Source organism: Tiliqua scincoides, chromosome 3, assembly GCF_035046505.1.
Source record: "Tiliqua scincoides isolate rTilSci1 chromosome 3, rTilSci1.hap2, whole genome shotgun sequence".
Taxonomy (NCBI): Eukaryota; Metazoa; Chordata; class Lepidosauria; order Squamata; family Scincidae; genus Tiliqua; species Tiliqua scincoides.
The window spans coordinates 205,887,961-205,905,781 of record NC_089823.1 but is presented as its reverse complement, the minus strand read 5'-3'; positions in this window follow the sequence as shown (position 1 = coordinate 205,905,781).

Below are 17,821 nucleotides of genomic sequence, written 5' to 3'. Positions count from 1 at the left end.
TTCCACCCAGTGTGATTACTGGTCTCACTGAGGCACCTGGCCAGAGTGACCAGATGTCATAACTGCAGAAGAGGATAAGGCACCCCAAAATGTAGGACATCCAAGAAAAATGTAGGACATGACAAAAGAAAAGCTAAAAATACTCATATATTGATTTCATGTGGTTAATTTAAACACTGTATTATTAAATTTAAAACTATATTACATATAGTTTATTAGATATAATTAATTATAAGAAGGCTATGCACTGCCTGCAGGGGCCTGCTTAAAAGGGAAAAGGAGGACATTTAAGTTCTTTTCCAGGACACAAGGCTAAAAAAAGAGGACATGTCCTGGGAAAAGAGGGTTCCTGGTCACCCTGCACCTGACAGACATTTCCTTTCAAATCTAAAAGTGGGGAATTTGATTGAAGTGAATCCATTGCTGGTTCTTCTGATTTTTTGGGTAGGAGGAGGATGTGTTCATGGAGAGAGACATCACAGGAAGCTCCCTTAAATGACTTAGGGCCCAATCCTACCAATTTTCCAGTTCAGGTGCAGCTGTGCCAATGGGGTGGGCACTGCATCCTGTGGTGGAGAGGCAGTCACAGAGTCCTTCTCAAGATATGGGAACATTTATTCTGACCTTAGGGTTTGACAGGTGCTGGAAAGTTGGATAGGATTGGGCCCTTAGGCTGCAGTCCTATTCACACTTAACTGGAAGTAAGCCGCATTGACTATAATGGGACTTACTTCTAAGTAGACATGTCTAGGCTTGGGCTGTCAGCCCATTGGCTACACTCATTGGCTGCAGTAATCCAGAGTTGCAGAGGGGTGTTTCCTGGTCTGACCTGGAAATGCTGTGCTGCACAGAGGAGACTCCCAGCAGCACTAAGATTGATTCCCAAGTAGCAACCTTGACACTGTGATCCTAGTATACATGCCAACTTGGAAGCTGCACTTATGCCAACGGAACATAGTGCATAGTGCTCCCAGGTCATAATACATAAGATTGAAGTCTAAAGATGCTTTTGGTGGAAATATGGTTTGATGGCACTGCAGCCCATCTTCGGATCAAAGACATCTGAAGGTGCGGGGGAGGGGAAAATATTTGGATTCAGTCACCACCCTAATCTCTTACTGAATCCACTGAGGCCTGGTTGTCAGTGAGGTGGTGAACTTCTACCTCGACTGTGCAACACCATCTACCATGTGGATCTTCACCTGAGTGGATACTACAGCATGCTAAATAATATAAAATAAATCCCTTCACATATACTAAGCTATAGAATTATCTGACAAGCTAGTTTTCTGCATGCAGGGATTTTAAAAATTAATTTTTGTATAAATACAATTGTGTGGACATCCATTTGCAGTATGAAGTGGAGCCAATAAACAGGTTTCTAGCCTGGGAGAATTAGACTTACTTTCAAGTCAGCCATTACAGGATTCTTCCCATCCTGACTTGGCAGAGCAGGAGGAGATGATCAGTTCAATGGTTAGATAATAGTTATTATTATTTTTAACAGTATTCAAGGCCACAGTCCTACCCACTGTCCCAGAAGTAAGCCCCACTGAATTTAAGGAACTTCCTTCCAAGTAGACATGCATAGGATTGTGTTGTATTTGATGGAAACACATTTTTGGGAAATCAAGTACCATCATTAACAACAAGCAAACTGAAACCAATAGGATTTGCAAGCAAAGAAGGTTTCTGATTCTCATTGCTGCCAAGCAAACACAGTTGAATCCAGGTGGATGATACACTTTCAAACAGATTATATAACCATTACTCTATAGAACCAAAACAGGTACAACTCATTTAGACTGGGATGCCTCTTTTACTTAGCAGTCATTCCCTAGGAGGAGAGCTTTGGAGCGCACTGGAAGGAAATGCCTTCCAGATCTGTGAGTCTGACTCCTGAGTCATCTCTGTTTGGGGCAGGCATGTCACAAAGATTTTAGGATCTGCATTTGGAGCAGCCCATTTCAGAAAGTAACCGGAGCAATCTGAAAAGATACTGTTGTTATTTTAAGTCCACAACCTTTCCTTGGAGTAAGTAAACATGATCAGGAAAAAGCTGGCTGTGTTCTAATAAGGGCTAATTAAAATCTCCAGTCTAGCAGCACAATCCTATCATGTCTATTCAGAAGCAAGCCCCATCATGTTCAATGGGGCTTCCTTCCAGGAAACTGTGGTTAGGATTGCAGCCTAAACCTATAATCCTATCCACACTTTCCTGGGAGTAAAGCTCATTGACTATAATGGGACTTACTTCTGAGTAGATATGGATAGGCTTGGGCTGTAAATAGCTTGTAAATGTGAACTCTGCCATTTGTCCCACACCTTGGTCCTCCCTTCCATCCTTCCAACCCCACTGTTGTCCAGTGCTGTGTTTTATCTGTGCTGAGCCTCCAGCACAGACTCAGAGAACGCCTTTAGAAGCCTCGATCGCCCTTTCTATTTAGACTAGGCTATAAATTTATATTGGGGGGTGGGGGGAGTGAGCTGGCCTGGCACTCTAGTGCTCTCTAGCCCTGATCAACTTCAGATGTGTTGGATTTAAACTTATTTTTTTTTAAAGTTCTTTATTTAAGTTCAACTTCCATCGTCTTTAGAGAGGAGAGGGGAAAAAGTGAAGGAAGGAAGCAAACGAAACTTCTTCCCCCTCCCACCTGTTTCCTGGATAGATGGCAAAGGGCTTTCACCCACCACCTTTTCCATCCACTGTATGCACCTGTCTGGTTCTCCCCTCCCCACACCTTTTTTGGGGGAGAGGCTCCTCTGAGGGGTGCCCCACTAACCTGCTCTTTCATTTCTCGGCTTTCTCTTCCAACAACAACAGCAACGAGCAGCGAAACAGACCGCTGTGAAGTGTGGCTGGGCCATAAAAAGTGCCCTGCACGAGCTTCAAAGGGCTCCCTGATGACTTTTCAACCTTTATTTGTGGGGCTCTTAATGCCATGATCCCCCTGCGCAGATACACATCTTTATCCTTTAAACTGATATGCTGAGAATCAATTAGATATGCAGATTACGTTTCAGAAGATTCTAAATGTTAATCTTTTCCTAGGCCCCGACGGTTAAAAAAAAAAAAGTGTATATATATTATTTTCTCCATCTCGTCTTCTGTTTCGGGAAGAGGGGGGCGAAGGAAACCTTCAAGCCATTAATCTTCAGGCTACTTGAATCGAAGGACTTCGGACTGCCCCCCTTCCTCTGGGGGGGTCACATTTACACTGAGCGGGGCGAGGAAGCCAAAGGGGGGGGGCGCAGCCCCTAAGACAGCCAGCCACAGAGGTAATCCTTGCATGTTCAGTGCTATTCCGTCGGACAGAGCTGGGAAACCCAGCCATGCTATTTATCTGTTTACCGCTTGCACTCCCTCCTACGCCTGTTTACACAGGTAGTAAGCAGCCCCGCAAGGTTCAGTGGGATTTACTACACGGTGCGCGCGTTTAAATAGCAACCCTAGAAGCGATGTCCATTGAAAGCAACGGGATTTACAACTGCAGGTAACGTTTGTCCTAGAAAAGGCTGGCAGATGAACGTTTTACTCGGGAGTAAACGCTAACGAAAACCCTAAGACAGGCTTGCGTTTAATGCTGCGACCCTATACTATAGGATCTTAGCCCAGTTGAACTTACTGGGCGTGACTTCCTTAGGAAACCTGTCCAGGATTGCTCTTTGTGAGTGAGCCGGTAGCGTGTTTTACTCGCCCGCGGAAATCAGGGGATGAAACTCGGTGGGAACCTGCCCCAAGTAAGTCACCCTTTATTACAAACAGCCTTAAAATCGGGATTTCCTGAACAGTTCGAGGAACTGACTTCCGAGGAGGTTTTTTGGCATTTTTTTTTTTTTTGGAGCCTGCTGGAGATCTGACAGAGCGATTCTCTGCGAGTTTACTCGCGAGGAGGGTTCACTGAGCTCCAAGGGACTTATTCCTAGACAATCAGAGTTGCAGGAGGGGCTTACTCCTGGAAAAGAGCCCTGCGGAGAGGATTGCAATCCAGTCCTAGGACTGATTGATCAGGTGTGTGTCTCTGGTCAGAAATTGTTTTAAAGTTACTCTTAACACTGGACCTCTAATGTCTGGGGTGCCCCTTCCGCCCCACCTCCTTCAAACAAAAACAACCCAGTCCTAAAGCTATGATTCTTTCCTCGCGCTGGTGTAGCTTGGCCCTAAAGAGAAAGATCCATTGAAAGCCGTAGGCTGTAAACATACTGAAGCAGCAGCGCAGCTCTAGTTTCCCTCCTTTCTTCGTTTCAGGGGTCTTAAACTGCAATCCTATGCTCACTTGCTTGGGAGTAAGCTCCATTGGCTTTAATGGTACCTACTTCTGAGTAGACATGCATAGGATTAGGCTGTAACTCCCTTGTAGGATTGCTTAAGCTTTGCAGCCTGACTCGCCGGTAAGAAGGTAGACAGAAGGCTCACCAGTAGAGGTGTTTTCTTCCTGTGAGCAGGGCCTCTGAGGCGAATTTTATCAGGGGTTACAAAGTTTCTTTTGGGCCCCTTTGCAAAGGGGGAGGGTAGTGATGGGCGAGCAGAATGGGGCAGGGAGGGGCGAAGCAGGGTGAGGGGAGGGTAGCGATAGCTGGAAAAGTCTTTGGAGCCCAGGTCTACTAACCCATGTGGCATCAGTAGTGTCCCCAGCAGATAGGAAAAGTGTCAGATCCCAGGAAATTTCTGGGCCCCCTTCTTTGGCTCCTGGGCCCCCCTTTTGACCCTAGTCTTGGGTACAAATAACCCCCTTTACCCCCCTCTCCTAGGCCCTGCCTATAAGTAAGGTAGGCTTGCAGCCTTACTGAACACAGTGGGCTTACTACTGAGTAAAGCAAATACCACCGCTTGCAAACACCTCTACCCATTGGCTTAGATAGGGCTTTGCTTGGAGTCTTGAGCGTCAACATCCCAACCCAAAATGCACTTTTTAAGGAACTAAGTTCCAGTGACGTTAGTAGGATTGGGTAGCAAATAGTGCACCTGGGGGGCTGACTTGTGTTGAATTCGACTCCACCGAACTGAAATCCAGCCATTGAGGTGTCAAGGGGGAATGGGGCTTTCGGCCGCTGGAAAGGATAGATTCGTTGCAGTGGCGTAGCTAGAGGGGGGCCAAGTATAAGTTTTGCAGCTTGCAAGCGGTCCTTCTCCTTCGGAGGCGTCCCTGCAAAACTTAGTGCTTTCCCCCTAGCTACTCCACTGCTGCCTTGTACCACGAATAATTGAGTTTAAGAGCCGGGTGTCCCTGTGGATTAACTCCTCGTTATGCGGGCTTAGGCTGTGGTTGGACTGTGGGAAAGTTGTTCGATCCTTCGCAGGATTCGACAGTCTGGAACTTCTGCCCAGTTGTGCTCTGGACCCTGCTCTCTAGGGGCTGCTCGTCTCTTTTTCAACAGTTTTGGAGCCGATTTCTCCTTCGAGAAGGTGCTGCCACCTGACTCCGAGTCCTAAAAGGCCGTTAGGCTGGTGGTGGTGAGCTCGACCTGTTGTGGCTGCCAACAAACTCCAAACCCCGAAGAGCGGAGAGGGATGTATTTAGCTTCCCCCAACGGATCTATTGTTTGCAAACCAAAACCCAGATTCCCATCCCCCCCCGCCTCACCCAGAAGGGTTAACTCCTACTTTACACCCCGCTTCTAAACGGAGTGAGTAGTAAATGAGGCCCGCTTCTTTTCCCCTGCCACTTGCTTCCAAGAAAGGGCCCCTGCAGCCCGATTTCCTTGTGCATGCTTACTCAGAAGTAGGCCCTGCGTATGACAAAGGGGTTCGCTTCCGAGCGGACAGATTTGAAATCGGGCTTTTACTATATAGGCACGTTTAAGTCCCATTAAGTGCAGAGAGGCGTGATTCTGAATAAACGTGTTTAAGATGACCAGCCCCCCCCCCCCCACGGCCCAACTCAGAGGTGTACAAGTGGCAATTGATTTCAGCGGCGCTCACAGTCTGTGGGCGTGAAAAAAAGATGTGCAAAGTAATTGTTCCAGGCTGGTTTCTGTGCATGCTTACTCGCAAGTAAATCCCACCGTGTTCAATGAAGGTTACACCCAGTTACTGTGCAAGGGTTAACTCAGTGAGACATACATCCAAGTAGATATGCTCAAAGTTAGGTTTGCACACGAATTTCACTTTCTCCGCTGACCTGCACGAGGCGTAGATCCTACTGAGTCATCCTGGTGTAAGTCCTGCAGGACCTCCTTAGTGATGAATCTCCCTGGTTAGAAATCCTTGCCTGGCGCAGCCAGCCTCAGTGTACCCGCCTGCAACCAGGTTTACAGGTGAAACTAGCGGGTTTCCCTTCCCCAAAATGGGACAGTATTTCGCACCGGATTGAAGCAAACCTTTAGGATCCGGTTCTCGCTGTTGTTGTTGTTGTTGACCTGCTGGCAATTTGGGGCTCATTGGTGGCCACGGTCTGCTGCCCATTTTCCTGTCGGAAAATTGTTGACTTCGTCCGGATCCCTCAGACTTTCCCTTGGAAATGAAATCCCCCTTTGATTCCCCTTAATGTGTGTCACATTTGAAGATGATGATGTACTGTATATAGGCAAAGGGCTCTCAACCCTCACTCACTATACTGGAGCACCTATAAAAATAAGAGCCATGGATTACATGGGCCTTACTTCCAAGTAAGCAAGCCCTGCACACCCCCTGAATGTTTTCTTTACTGCGGAATCCTCTCTATCCGTGATGACAGCATTCATCTGATAATATATTTAATAATTTAATTCATTTGATAAATTACCATTTATTTATTTGATATTCTCTGTGAAACACCTTAGGTTCTTTTTTGTTGGAAAGTGGCATGTTTATCATCATCATCGGATTTGTAATAATAATAATAGACAAAATTGCTATTGGTCAAATTTAAAGAGCTACCCTGCTTGGTTCAGCACACATTATATGTAAATACATTACGAAGTCCTAGACCTCTGAGTGGGGCCTAGTGGGGACTAGTAATTAACGCCAAGTCCCGCTAAAGAACAGCTGTGATATGCAAGAAATACTACTACTACTACTACTACTACTAATAATAATAATAATAACAACAATAATAATAATAATAGTTGGTGATAGTTGGCAACCTTCATTCTCAAAGGACTCTGTATCGCGCTCTGAAAGGTGTTTCTGGAACAGCGTCTAGTGTGGCTGAAAAGGTCGATTAGGGAATGACAATCCCTTCCACACTGGGAGCAAGTGCAGTCTGTCCTTGGTCTGTCTCCCTGGCTATGTGCCTTCCTTCTTTGCCTCTTTGCCTCAGTCTGTTGGCCAAGTGTCTCTTCAAACTGGGAAAGGCCATGCTGCACAGCCTGTCTCCAAGCGGGCCCTCAGAGGCCAGGGTTTCCCACCTGTTGAGGTCCATTCCTAAGGCCTTCAGATCCCTCTTGCAGATGTCCTTGTATCGCAGCTGTGGTCTACCTGTAGGATTCCAACTCGTTCCAGGTCTGTGTTGTTTGGAACGTTGTCCTGCCAGGTGATGCTGAGGATGCGTTGGAGGCAGCGCATGTGGAAAGCGTTCCTAGACCTGGATCTTAGTATGTTCCGTCAGCTTCTTGTTGGACCATACTCTCATTGCGAGTCTGGAAAATATGGTAGCTGCTTTGCTGGGAGACAGTTGAGCCAAGGTACACAAAGTCATGGACAACCTCCAGTTCATGCGCAGAGATTGTAATGCAGGGAGGTGAGTCCACATCCTGAACCATGACCTGTGTTTTCTTCAGGCTGATTGTCTGTCCTTGGCAGTCCTTGCTAAAACGATGCATGAGCTGCTGGAGATCTTTGGCAGAGTGGGTAGTGACAGCAGCATGGTCGGCAAAGAAGAAGTCACGCAGACATTTCAGCTGGACTTTGAACTTTGCTCTCAGTCTGGAGAGCTTGAAGAGCTTTCCGTCTATCTGGTCAGATAGATGCCTTCTGTTGCAGTTCCAAAGGCATGCTTCAGCAGGACAGCAAGAAAATCCCAAACAAGGTTGGCTCAAGAACACAGCCCTGCTTCACTCCACTTCGGATGTCAAAGGGGTCTGCTGTGGAGCCATCAAAGACAACAGTGCCCTTCATGTCGTTGTGGAAAGACCTGATGAGGCTCAGGAGTCTGGGTGGACATCCGATCTTGGGGAGAATCTTGAAGAAGCCGCCCCTGCTGACCAGGTCGAAATCCTTCGTGAGATCTATGATGGCTGTCGTTGTTCCCTGCATTTCTCCTGCAGTTGTCTAAGGGAGAATGTCATATCAGTGGTGGACCTGTTGGCTCGGAATCCGCACTGTGATTCTGGATAAACGCTCTCTGCAAGTACCTGGCGCCTCTTTAGTGCAACTCGGGCAAACAGCTTTCCTACAATGCTAAGGAGAGAGATGCCACCGTAGTTGTTGCAGTCACCCCTGTCTCCTTTGTTCTTGTACAGCGTGATGATGTCTGCATCCCTCATCTCCTGAGGTATTCCACCTTCTCTCCAGCAGAGACAGAGGATTTCAGCAGCTCAGTGGTCTCTTTGCAGCACTTTAGGACTTCAGCAGGGATGCTGTTTATTCCAGCTGCCTTGCCGAAGGCAAGGGAGTTCAGGGCCGCGTGAAGTTCTTCTATAATAATAATAATAATAATAAAACTATAAATAGTTATAAATAGTTTATATTATTATTATTATAGTTTTATAACTATCTAAAACTATATAAAACTATAATAATAATAATACTATACTATTAAAACTATAAATAGTTTTAAAACAACAACAACAACAACAACAATAATCCGATGATAATAAATAAAGAAATAAATACAATGATGATGATCTCAACCTCACCTACCTCACAGGGTTGTTTTGAGGACAAAAGGAGGGGAGCAGCTGTGTACACCACCCTGAGCTCTTTGGGGGGGGGGGTATAAAAATGTGAAAAATAACTAATAAGTAAATAAATAAATAAGTAGTGTTCATGTCACGTTTCAGTGGGCTTCACCCCCTAGTAGGTGTGTTTAAAGGTTCTAGTCTCGTCTATTGTGGACTGACAGCCCAATCCTATGCATGTCTACTCAGAAGTAAGTCCCATTAGAGTCAATGGGGCTTACTCCCAGGAAAGTGCGGATAGGATTGGGCTGTGAAGCGGTTTAAACCGAGGCGCGCCGCTTTAAAGTGGTTGCTGGAGCCTGCTGTGACTCCCCCACGATCGTAAACCGAACTTCGGATTCTTTCCTAGCGGGGGCTCATCAGCGGCCTTTCGCAACCTGCACCAGGGAACCAAGAACTCGGTCCGGAGGGGCCTCTGTCCGCTTGTGGTTTGGCCGCAGCCTGATCCCAGCGCTTCCTTCCCTCTCGGAGTCCTTCGTCCGCACTTTCCTCGGGGAGGAGGGAGGGAGAGATTTTTTCTGCGTCCGTAAACGAAGCCCCCACCAAAGGGATTTGGCACGCTCTGGAAAGCACTTCACCCAGCAAGAAGGAAGCGCGTTCGCGTGTCTCGGGGCTCCGGGCTTCGATCTCCACAGCGATCTTGCTGCCCCCCCTCACTTCTCCCCAAAAGCTGTCCCCCCAAGTTGCTTTAGATCTTGACCTGCGGGAGGGAATCAGCGCAAGGAAAGAAAGCGGGAGGGAGAGATGAGTAAGACACTCAGCAGATGGGGACAGGACAAAACCAGAGCCACCATCCCGGCCTCACGCGCTCTCTAGTCCAAGCCAGCAACAAGATCAGCAACAGTTGTCATTCTTGGACGGCTCTTAGAAGCAATCAAGGGCACGATCTCCCCAAAGCGAAGCTTTTCGTCGAAGCCTCGTTGATTTAAATGGGAGAAAGGATTTCTTTCTTTCTTTCTTTCTTTCTTTCTTTCTTTCTTTCTTTCTTTCTTTCTTTCAGGGGCAGCTATACTGAAGTACGGCTGCGATCCTATGCACACTTTCCTGGAGTGAGCCCCACTCTGAACACAACGTGACTTACTTCTGAGCAGACACGCCTAGGCTTGTGCTGTTAAGTACGTATCCCTTAAGTTCAGTGGATCTGATTTCCAGGATCTAGTCAGGATCACAAGCAACAATTGTTTTATGTAACAAATAGATGCCCCAAAAGTAGAGACGATGTTTATCTGCGTGCATGAACAGAGAGAGAGAGAGAGAGAGAGAGAGAGAGAGCTAGTTATTCTTCTCCACACTCAGAAATAGCTTTAGCGTAGATTAATTTTTTTTTTTAAGTCACAAGAAAATACTACAGGCAAACTTCCTGGTGCAATTTTTTTTCCAAGCCCCCTAAATGGCATAATTGATATTTTTCCCTCTAGTAGGACAGAAACATGCAAATGTTGCCATCCAGAAATAATTGCCTGGGTGTTGTTAATGGTGCTAATTTTCCCTGCCCATTTGATGTGCTGCAGGTTGAATGCAGAGCACTTACTAATCCAATCAAAAGTGCACCTGGCCTGGAAGAGCTCTGTAATTAGCGGGCGCATTTGGAGCTCTTTCCCCTGGAAAGGCGTGAAATCCTCTCCGCTGGGCTAATATGGGGGTCCAGGCATTCGTGGCTAATCGCTGGCCTGGAATGCGACCCGTTCCCGGGCAGGGGAGAGGGCAGAGACTTGGGTCTCCTCTTGGGGAATGAGAGGCCACTACAGGCCCCAGGCTGCCCTTCCTCAGACCAGGCGCCCGACACGGATCGGGGCCCCGAGATCTGCTGGTAGCTTGAAAAATGATTTTTTACGCCCAGCGGGGGACCCCATTCATGGCCAGGAGGAGAGAATGGGGTGAGAATGCCAGTGGGGGCGAGGTGGCCTATGGGGCGCGAGAGGGGCCCCATTCAGCTAATGGGACTCTTTGGAACAGAGAGCAATGGGCTGCCCATTGTCAGTTGCTCCACCTAAGAAGGGTGAGATGATTTCATTTATTCACATGGTGTGATGGACAAAGAACAGGGACTCGGCCAAAGGAGGCCCGATGTTGAAGTGCATCACTTCTCCTTGGCCTCCTCTTTTCATATTGCTACTGAAGAATCATCACCACATAGTAAAGGACCCGTAGCCTTGCTTTGAAACTGGACGGAGTGCCTATCTCGTTTGCTCCTCCCTTCCACCACTTCCCCCTCCCTCCCTACTTTCGCTCACAACTTTCTGGTCGGTGGGGCAATTTCATGAAACCCCCCCCTGTCATTGTGTGCTGTGAAAAGGCGCCTGGTTGCGCAAGAGAACAGTATAGCCGCCAATTCGCTATGCATTGGAAGGATGGGCCTACTTGGTCCTATGGGGATTAGGTGTAAGAGATATGTCTCCATCTAGCTCGTAGCTGGCCTCCTTTGAGAAACACGAATAAGGGTTAAATTTACCATTCACAGGACCAAGAAATCATAGCTACTTCCTCTCTTCTTATTGTAGGAAGCCTATCACACCCCTAAGGAAAACTGGACTCCTGTCTGTCTGTCTGTCTGTCTGAGGCATTTAATTCCTGTTCGGGTCAATAACAGAATTCCTTGTTTTTCATGGTTCTGGATTTCACCCAGAGGACGAGATAAATATTGTAGATATTTTAGAGTTCCAGCCATGCATCTTGCTCCGAGGTCTAGATAAGAGTTTACAGGCATGCACATGAAAAAAGTGAAACTGGCCAGCCTATCTTGATCTTGTTTCCACGTTTTTTTCTCTTGAGGGCTGTTTTTGGATATTCTGTAAGTGATCTAGCAAAAAAAAAAACTCTTGTGCAGTAGACTCCTATAACTGCTTACACAGGAGTAAACCTCCTGAAAGTCAGCGAGGTTTACTCCCCCCCATGCCAGTGAGCAAAGGCTTGGAGCTTTCCTGATTTCAGGGGATTCAGTAAGTATTCAGTAAGTAGGGATTCAGTAAGTAGGTGACTCTCCCGCAGAAACGGGTTGAAGGCTGCAATCCTGTCCACACTTTCCTGGGAGTAAGCCCATATTGGGACTTACTTCTGAGTAGACGTGCATAGGGTTGGGCTCTGCCTTGGGAATAAGTGCCCCTGAATGCAACGATCCTTAGGTTTGCTCTGTCCAAGTGCTTAGTTTCGACTGGATCGTGCCCGTATTGATTAGAAATGAGTTCCAGATACAATTTTTTAGAAGAATTCGATAATTAGCTTATTTCCGAGGACATCATACATCCCATAAAGTTTCATTTTGTACCAGGGCTACTGTACAGTCTAGCTAGCTGTCCCTCCTCCTCCCCCCCCTCCATATCTGAACGCTTAACCTATACCTAAGTAACCCTACAATTGAGGGTTTCTCATAGGAGATTGAAGGGCTTGGATAGCTCAGAGGACCCTGCTGGAATTCCAGTACGCCCACCTTCCACTCTGCAGGCAGTCTCGCAGGAGAGTCCCCCTCTCTCCCCCCCCACCTTGTGTTTGCGCTGGGAGGGGCCCAAAGGGTCATCATTTTCCAATCAGAACCTGGAACCATTCAGCGGTGTCGCCCTGCGCCTGGCGCGGCTGGTGCGGTGGGGAGAGCGAAGATCTCATCGTGTCCGCGGTGCGGAGGGAAGCCAATCGCGGGAAGGGGACAGTCTCAGAACAAGCCAGCACCGTGCTTCCTGCGGGGGAAGGAGGAGGGCAGGGTGGCTTTCGCCCGTGTCTCTTGGAACTCCAGTGGCTGGCTGGGCTGACCCACAGCTGGATCCAAGTCTGCCACCAGCACCGAGAAAATCCGCTGACAGTGGCGTAGCTATAGGGGGTGCAAAGCTCTAAATTTTGCAGAGGGCCTCACCGAGGGGTGCAAGAGGGTCTGTCTCTTACTTTTTGCCCAGTGCCACAATCCAGATGACCAGATGTCCTCTTTTCCCAGGACATGTCCGTTTTTTTAGCGTCATGTCCTGGAAGAGAACTTAAATGCCCTCCTTTTCCCTGTGAGCAGGCCCTTGCAGGCAGCGCATAGCCTTCCTGTAATTAATAAATTATATGCAATAAATTATATGTAATTTTAAATTTAATAATAAGTAATATAGTGTTTAAATTAAGCACATGAAATCCATTTACGAGTGTTTTTAGCTTTTATTTTGTCGTGTCCTACATTTTTCTTGGATGCCCTACATTTGGGGGTGCCTTGTCCTCTTTTGCAGACACAACATCTGATCTCCCTGGCCACAATGATAAAGTCACTTTCAGGGCACTCCCACTTTTGTAAAGTAAATGGTGAGTAAATCTCACTGAGCTCAGAAGCGTGCAATTCACAAGCGAGGGGGAATGCAGTCTTCCTTACCTATTAATAAATTCCATTGAAGTCAGTGGGACTGGCTTGCGTGTACATCTATTGACAAAAAAGGTTCGAAGTGCCCAGTTGAACTCCAAACACATTTTGGATACAGGTGAGAGTCGTTTATGTGTTTAGGAAGGGGTTGCTGCTTTTCAAAACACCTATACACCAGCAGTCAGGTTTAATACTCAACTCAGCTGTTGATTAGGACAGCATTTTATAAAGTGACAGCAGCAGAAGAACAATATTGGGGTCCAAAGAGGGGCAAGTGCATTTACCTGTTCGATTTCTGGAAGGGAAAGAAAGGTGCATTTCACTATAATGATTCTCCCGTCTCTAAAATGAATTATATGGCTGGTGATGTGGCCTTAACTATCTCAGTAAGCCTGCTGAGGATCTCTGGCTTCGAGTTTATGGTTCAGCAGTGAATGAAGGAGGGGGAGCTGATGGGCTTGGGGGCACCTACCCCGCTTCTAGCGCCGCCTACAGTCTTAGTAGGAAATTGCAGGTTTCTTTCCCTGGCTTTTGGGTGGGTATAGTGTTGAAAGAGGAAATCAACACTCCTGGGGATCACAATGCATGATTGGAAATTCTCTAAGGCAAGTCCCTCTGGAAGGGATGGAACTGAGCGAGAGGGTTTTCAGCGACCACCTCAGTGAGTCGTGGGCCAGAAGGTACAGGCTCTGGCATCAAGTCATCAAGGCAGCAAAATTCAGCCCAAGATTGACTTTATTTACATTTATTTATTTTTCACATTTTTGTACCGCCCTTCCTCCAAAGAGCTCAGGGCGGTGTACATAGCTGTTCCTCTCCTTTTATCTTCACAACAACCCTGTGAAGTAGGTGAGGCTGAAAGAAAGTGACTGGCGCAAGGTCACCCAGGAAGCTTCATGGCGGATTTGAACCTGGATCTTCCAGGTCTGTCCACCTCCCAAACCACTACACCACCCTTTAACCAGCTACTCAAGCAAATGTATTCTCGTTAAGATTATATTTTGCTTTTCTCCCTAGCATCAAGTGTCCCTAGTTTATATGACACACAAAGGGGGGGGGAGTTACAGGTGAAGAATATAGATGGGGAGGTCACTGAATGAAGCCATGAGATTTCATTCGATTGTAACTAACAGCAAATTCCAATAAATATCTTTCCAAAATGGAGCAGAGGATAAAAAGATACATCACATTTGCAACCTCTCGCCCTCCGATCCATCTAACTTCGTGCAAACTTTTGGATCAAGCTGGAGAATTGATGGATAAGCCGTACACTCTGCTCTATTTAAAGTTCTCTTTGCCTTCTCTCAGCTGACGGTACAGCACAAATCCGATGTACGTCTACTCTGAAGCAAGTCCCACCGAGTTCAATGGTATTTACTCCCAGGTAAGTATGAATAGGATTGCAGCCGTGGACATCGTATGACCGAGACTTATTGTAGGCAGGGGAGCATCTAAGTGGTCTGTTCGGGCCGTGAGCCTGCCTACAATTACTTGAGTGTAACTGTCCTATAGTTCAGGGGTACCAGCTTCTCCGTAAACACGCCTAGGATCCGATTGCCTACAGACTGCCTCATAGAAAGTGAGTCACAGATATACAGCACATACTGAAATAATATACCCAGTGCAAGAGAAGAGAAATTCAGCAACTCCTCTTTTAGTTTCTTCTAAATGCAACTTGCAGGTAAGTAAATAAGGAGTCTGGAATCAATCAAGTCAGATCTCTCCACCAAGGTATCCAGCCACGCTCCAGCCCCCCCCCCCCGCACAGGACCCACACAGGCTCACTAACAGCCCAATCCTATGCATGTCTACTCAGAAGTAAGTCCCAGTAGAGTCCCAGAGTAAGTCAATAGGACTTACTCCATGGAAAGTGTGAGTAGCATTGGGCTGTGTGAGTCACTCCCAACATGCAGTGGTCAATAAGAGGGACTGAACAAAGATTTAGAATAGTTTCCAGAAGACAGGCACGAGACCCCTTCGCAAGGTGTCCCGGGACATGCTTTTTTAAAAAAGTGAAAAGTGCCACCCCTGATATGCAGTGGCAAACGTCTGATGGTTTGGGAGACGCAGCCCCTGTCCAGAACGCAGATGTGTTCTCCAGATCTAGTAAGTTCCTTGAGAAAATATTTGGTGGGAAAAGCAGTTTTCCCCTCCCTCCTGAACTCAGAAATAAAGATTTTTCTGGGTTCACTGTCCAAGCCTAGGCATGTCTACTCAGAAGCAAGTCCCATTCTAGCCAATGGGGCTTACTCCCAGGAAAGTACACCTAGGATTGCAGCCTCAGCCCCAGTTCTGAAGATGGAACTAAAATTACTATATGTCTTAATTCTTCTTTTACAACTTTTGCAAAGCCTGTACTCTCCAGGAAGTTTACTTTTTCCTTCTTTCAAATGCCATCTCATGAGCCTTCAGGGCCTGGTTAAGATTGAAGTTAAGGTTTTTTTTTTTTTTTTAAATGTCTTGCTATAGTTTTATTCAGATGTATGGATATTAAAACTTGTTATAATAACCTACAATTTTTTTATGATGAACCTAGAAGCGGGACTGGAGATCCAGCAGAGACCAAGCCTGTTTTTGTTTTTTTTTAAACCACCACAGCAACATATAAATAAAACATTTGGGGTAGCTTCTCTATACGTGTAACTTTTTTTTTTTTCTTAAATTAGAGTCACTTTACATTACCTTTCATGCTTATCAAAACTGCCACACTATTCCAAACTCCCTTTGCTCACAGAATTCTGCACAATTGTCATGGGGGGGGGGAGAGAGAAAGCGAGAAGCTTTTCCAAGATTTTAATTTGCTTCCCTTCATTCGATCCTTTCGAGTGACTCCTTTCAGGAGAGGAGAGGAGAAAAATCAACAAATAGATTTTATTTTATTTTTAAACTTCCCAACACATCATAAGTTGGGAGGGGAAGGGGGAAGAGAGAGACCATAAGCCTAAACCTCATTGTTTCCCTTATTTCAAAGGGGGGAAAACCTGAGCGATTCTCATCCTTTTGATTGATTAAGGTCTTGAATAACATGAAGCTTGAGAGTGACAGTTCCTGAATAGACGATTGCAAATAAAAAGCACTGTGGAAAGCCGGGCTGGCACTTCAGAGTGTAAAGGAGGCCAGTTTGCTGGCACTTACCAAGTTATAAATAAAAGGACATGCACAATAGTACCTTCTTTAAAGACAGACAGTCTTTACAACACTCCTGGCGTCATATCCTGCTGTGGTCACTTCAGCTCCTAGTCAGTCTTTTTTTTTTCCCTCCTCCTTTTTTTTTTCCTGTTAAACTTCTTTTATTTTTTTTTTTATCTTCCCCCAGCAGTTTAGTTTCAATGCTACAATAAATTCCTGGGAAGAGCTGCTTCTTAGCAAGGTTCAAGGTTCACGTTTACACACATATATAGGAGCGAGTTTATCTCTGCCTCTATCTCTCTCACGCACCATCAATACACGCGCAGAGTGACACGGTCACACGTACACACGTTCGGACACAAATCCCTACCGATCTTCTCAGTTTGGAAGGCAAGAGTCCTCTTTGGGATCTATAGCGGTCCTGCTCTGGTTTTTTTGGTTTCTAAGAGACCCGTTTGCACCCAAAGAGCTGGATTCAGTGTAACTGCAGCCTTGAAAAGCTTACAATACACAAATACACGCACCAAACCGGGGTTCGGTTCCTGGGATGCCGGCCACACGCTCAAGGGAAGGCGATCTGGAGTAGGCAAGGAAAAAGATTCTTCTCCAGAGTTCCTCTTTAATGTCTCCTAAGCTCATACAGCTGCACGTTTACAACCTCTCCGCAAAGAAATAAAAGGGGGGGAGGGGGGGCGAGAGAGAGACTGCAAGCCCTGCAAGAGGCTGGCGACTTCCTTATTGTCATCTCCTCCACCCAGTGGCATTGAGCCAAGATAAGTTGTAAAAAGGAATGAACCGCTTTCTCCCCCCCCCAGCAGCTTTTCTCTCCCCTGCTCCTCCTGCATTTTCTCCTGTCCAGCCTTCTCTGAAAGAAAAGACACGAGAGAGAGAGAGAGAGAGAGAGAGAGAGAGAGAGAGGCAACTCCCGGGTCACCCTCCAAAGCAGAGCCCTCGATTGTCCTGCTGAGAAGAGAAAGTTGGCCCTTTCGTCCAATCAGCGGCGGGGCTCTCCAGACGGGACAGTCTCCCCGCTGGCCAATCGCGGCGCAGAGATCCGGAGGAAGCTCGGGGGTGAAAGAACTAATAAATACTCCGGGGCTGAGTCTCCTTTCACTCGCGATCAACCACAGGGAGAGACCATTCCTGCCACTCAAGGCCAGTCCCCAGCCTAAGCGAGCTCATCCCACCGCCGGCCCGGGGCTCCCTCCCTCCGCTCCCTCCCGAGCTGCTGCTCACGCTTTGGAGGGCCTCTCCCCGTCGGACCAAACTTCTGGGTTCCTCCTCCTCTCGCCTTTTCCCTTCTCTCACTGCCGCATCTCTGCTTTGGGAGATCGCGTTTTTATTGACAGAGAGGGCTTCCCTCTCCCCCTTCCTGGAGTCCCCCCTCCCTTTCCCAGCCTTTTCTTTTTCTTTTTTAAATTAAAAAAACTCTTCCATCGAAACTTCCTGCCTACTTCTGTGCGGATCTCTTCTTCCTCAGAGCTGATCAGGTTTTATTTTCCCCTTCCTCTCCTTCGTACTTGGATATAACACATTGGAAGAGCCAAG